We start from the raw sequence: 5,000 nt of genomic DNA on the forward strand, positions 1-5,000 counted from the left end.
TGCAAGAAGGCCGTCCAGTTACTTATTTAAGTGAAAAGTTGGGTGGGCAGCCCTAAATTACCCCACTTATGGTAAGGAGATGTATGCCTTGGTGGAATTCATTGAAACATTTCCTTATGTGATCAGATAGAAGCAAGGTAAGAAAAATGTGGTGGCTGATGCATTGTCCCGAAGGTATGCTTTACTTTCCATTTTAGATACAAAAATGTTTGGCTTTGAATACATTAAGGATTTGTATGCATAAGATTCTGATTTTGGTGATGTGTTCAATGCATGTGAAAAAGTGGCATTTGGTAAGTTTTATAGGCATGATGGATTTTTGTTTTGGGAGAATAAACTGTGTGTGCCTTAGTGTTCTTTGCGTGAATTGCTTGTGAGAGAAGCTCATGGTGGTGGTTTGATGGGCCATTTTGGTGTAGCTAAGACTTTAGGAATTTTGCATGATCATTTTTTTTTGGCCTCATATGAAACGTGATGTGGAAAGAATCTGTGAGAAGTGTATCACGTGTAAACAGGCTAAGTCTAAGTTGAAACCCCATGGTTTATACACCTCTTTGCCAATACCTAGTGAACCTTGGACTGATATTTCTATGTATTTTGTTTTAGGTTTACCTAGGACCAAGAGGGGGAGATATTTAGTTTTTGTGGTGGTAGATAGATTCAATTGAGGTTAAATATGAGGATGAGTCCACAACTCACAATCCTCAAGTCTTAGTTGATTTGTTGAAGATGACTATACAATATGTTGATTTTCTGGGAGTAGAAAATTTTAATTTTATTATCAACCCTCTGTTGATTGATGTTGCAAATAAATTGAAAGTAGATGAGAAGAAATTTTCTGCTACACTTTATGAAGGATTCAAATTTCACAACCGGATCAAGTCATTAAAGCATTCGAAGTATTTGTTTATTTGGAGCGGAAGACTTCAGATTTCAAAGATGAACTCGAGGACGAGTTTGTTTCAAGTGGAGGGGTCTGATGTAGGACACAATTTACTGTTTAATTATTGTAATTTATTATTTTTGGTATTTTTATATAAAAACGTTATTTTAGGTTTAGGTGATTTAATTCCTTGTTTTTAGGTGTATTTAATGCTTTTTAGGTCAAATTTGATTCTAGATATGGTAAGGTATCAATTAGGAGTTATTTTAGAATATATTTTCTTGTCTGTCAAGTTTTATGGAGCCCTTAAATAGGCACTTAAGTCTGTAAACGTTTTTCATATAATATTATTGAATAAAAATCAGAAAAGGTGAAGCTTTGCTCTTCTTTTGGTTCTTCAAGAACTGTGAACTTATCAAGGATTCTTCCTTGTGGAGTTCAAACTTTATACCTTTGGTTCGTAAGTCATTATAATCATTGGGTCAAGGTGTCATACTTATACCTTTGGTTCGCGTTTTGATTATAAACATAGGGTCAGGGTTTCTATCAAAAATCTAAATTTTAGCTTTCTTGGGCAAGTATTCCAATATTTTTGTTGGGTCTCAAAGTGTGTCGATTGAGGTTCGCATCACATTCTGCATCAAAGTTTTCACCATTTGAAATTGTTTATGGTTTTAACCCATTGTCACCTTTGGATTTAACTTCTTTACCTTGGAGTGAACGTGTGAACTTAGATGGCAAAAAGAAAGCAGAATTTGTAAAGATGATTCATGAAAAGGCACGGTTGAACATCGAAAGGAGGACTCAACAATATGTCCATCAAGCCAACAAGGGACGCAAGAAGGTAGTGTTTGAACCAGGAGATTGGGTTTAGTTGCACTTCAGGAAGGATCGTTTTCCAGAAAAACGGCGTTCAAAACTCCTACCACGGGGTGATGGACCATTTCAAGTAGTGGAGCGCATCAATGATAATGCCTACAAGCTTGACTTACTAGGTGAGTATGGTGTTAGTGCATTAATGCTGCTGATTTTTCTCCTTCTGATGTAGGTGATAATTTGAGGACAAATCCTTCTCAAGAGGGGGAGAATGATGCAAATCAAGGAACTGGTCATGCTGATCATACACGTGGAAATGTTGATCATGCTGTCATTTCCTAGTGGCCCAATTACAAGACTTAGAGCCAAACGTTTCAAGGAAGCACTAAATGAGCTAGTCCAAGAGAATTAGGCTGATTCTGAAACGACCAAGATGGGCTTAGATAATAATCAAGGCTTAGTCCATGTCATCAAAGCAATTAAAGAGGCTAATTAGCATGTAAATTCGCACCCAGCATGGTCTGACCATTAAAGGGTGTTAAAATACATTAAATCTAGTCATTTAGTTATGTTTGACTGCCTTTAAAAGTCCAAGAATCCAAAGAATCGTGGGAACTTGTTTAGGTTAATTTTTGTGTTGTTTTTAAAGCTGTAATTATGACTTTGCCTATTCTTGGAGGGTTGTTCCAGGTATATAGATGGGTAGTACGAATTTTAAAAATTAATTTTGGTTTTTCAGAAAAATTATTCTCCTTGTGAGGTCTTGTGTTCCTCTTGGTTCTTAAAAGAACTCTTGAACTTATCAAGTTAATCTTGTGGCGTTCAAACAACCAAACTTATCACCTTGATTCTTGAGTTTCTTAGGAATTCTTGGTGTGGCGTTTTCAATCCATTGTAGTCTTGGTTTTTTCATCTGATTAGATGATGGGTCAAGGCTCAACAAATCTTGTCTACACGATCTTGGGGATCCAAACCATCATTGTTATCGGGTTTCATCACAATTGTTGGTGGAGTTCATTTCACGGTGTACAAACACAGTAGCTTCTTCAAGAGAAAGAAGAACTAAGGCAAACTAGGTTTTCGGTCACAATTTGCATGAACAACTCTTTGCTTCACACTTGTGCAATTGTGCAACCTGTGATGGCCCTTAAAATAATCCTTATATATGTTTAGGGTTGTGAGAAAAGAAAGCCCAAACACATACTCACGGATTGGAATGAAATCAGAACTAAAAATCTAATTTTCATAAATCTCGATAAATTTCCTATCTGTCAAGCAGCTGTCGAGTTTCGGGCTTAAACAGCTTTTTAATCTCAATAGATACTAACTGTCAAGCTTTAAAAACCAGCACTTCCTCACTTGATTCTTGGACAGACTTGCATGGCTTTAAAACACTTGAACTTGAAACCTTGTTCCTTAAAGCATTAAACACATCCTAGATCTACCCAATTACAAGTAAAGTGTGTTTTGTCAAAGGATTAGCCAATACATGATGACATATGTTCCTAACATGAATCGCATATATCCTAACACTTGACAAAAGCAGTATTTGTCAAGAATTACGAAATCAGATTCTTCAGATTTAATTACACACATATTGTAATATATTTGTGTAGGGTTTCTTTTCTCACAACCCTAGATATATATAATGCTTATTTTAAAGGTCGTCTTATTATGCATAGGATATGAAAAGTGTATGCAAATAGAATATAAGAATATTGTGACCTAGTTCATCATTCTCTTCAGAGAAGCTACTGTGTCTTTACACCAAGGGTTTTATGACAAGGAGTTAGTCACAACTGGGATTCGTACAAAGGAGTTAGTCATGTATTGGATCCATGCATCATTAGTTAGTCACGTACTGGGATTCGTGTACTGAACGGAGAGATTGCCGCTACAATACAAGTCCAATTGGGTATTAGGGTAAGGGTTCAACTATAAGTTGGTATTTTAGGATAGGCCATAGGGTTTGGTAAAATTCCTTATACTTGTAACCGCTGGTGATTGATAATAGTGAATTTTCGGGAGTGGTGACCTTAAATTCACCCAGTGGGGTTTTGCCTCGGTGGTTTTTCACATTTGTACACAAATCACGTGTGTCAAATTTATTTTCCATTGCATTTTAGTTATTTGGTGATTTGTTTGTGCTACCACGCTATTGCATGTAATTTGACTAATTAATTAACTTGGGTAATTAATTAATTTGCAAGGGGTAAATTCATATTAACCCAATAGATTCCAAACACACTTGGAAAACATCGATCGAGACCACACCCTTTTTGAATCCAAAACTTAAAGCCCAATTAGCTTAAAGGCCCGAAAGCTAATGCCAATACTGTCTGTGGACAGGCGTTGTGGGGTGCCTAACACCTTCCCCACACGTAACTAGACTTCCGAACTCAAAAATCAAGATTTTTTCCCTATCCACATTAGATTAGGAAAAAAGACCTTTCTCTTAGCCTGGGATCGATAATAAAATCAAATAGAGTCAGGTGACCAATCACACCTAGAATAACCCAATGATTGGTGGCGACTTCACTTACCCTTGGTAATTTTCTTAAAATCGACTCATATTCTATTCAAACGCTCGAGGTTCAACAAACCACATTCAAAGAAGAAAACAAGCGAGCATCCCTGCGATGGTTGGTCGAGCAGCCGCGAGGCGTCGACAGATTGGCGACTTCACTGGGGACACTTAGAAAGTTTAGCCTTTACAGCTTTTGATAAGATCCTAATCTTTGGACATTGGCTATCAAAAACATTGAAATTGGCATTAGCCTCCAGGGATTTCTTTTGAAAATTGCTTTTACTACACTCAAAAATATTTTCCAAAAAATGTTTTCGAAATGGTTTTCCAAAAACTGGCTTTGAGGTATTTTCGTATGTCTGAAGCTTTACTACTTTCCAAAAGCATGATTTACAACTTTCCTTCACATGTGCAAACCTAGGGTAGTAAGATTTAATTTCTGCTACATCTTTATCTATGCATATATTTGTTGTGCACAGAAAGTCTTTCCCCTTTCATTTCAAAATGCATGATATCACCCCTAGTATTGGGTCAAACCCGGACTTAGAGTTTGATGCGAACCTCAATCGACACGCTTTGAGACCCAACAAAAATATTGGAATATTTACCCAAGAAAGCTAAAATTCAAATTTTTGATAGAAACCCTGACCCAACATTTATAATCGAAACGTGAACCAAAGGTATAAATTGGCCTTGACCCAATGATTATAAAGAATCACGAACCAAAGGTATAAAATTTGAACGCCACAAGGAAGAATCCCTGATAAGTTCACA

At 36.6% G+C, this 5,000-nt stretch overlaps 2 pseudogenes; one reads left to right on the forward strand and one right to left on the reverse strand.

The window, feature by feature from the left end:
• The window catches only part of LOC142619393 (uncharacterized), a 9,940-nt pseudogene extending 7,899 nt beyond the window's left edge, over positions 1-2,041 (forward strand).
• LOC142620530 (uncharacterized) overlaps positions 1-5,000 on the reverse strand; it is a 35,007-nt pseudogene that overhangs the window by 21,895 nt on the left and 8,112 nt on the right.

Source organism: Castanea sativa, chromosome 12, assembly GCF_040712315.1.
Source record: "Castanea sativa cultivar Marrone di Chiusa Pesio chromosome 12, ASM4071231v1".
NCBI lineage: Eukaryota > Viridiplantae > Streptophyta > Magnoliopsida > Fagales > Fagaceae > Castanea > Castanea sativa.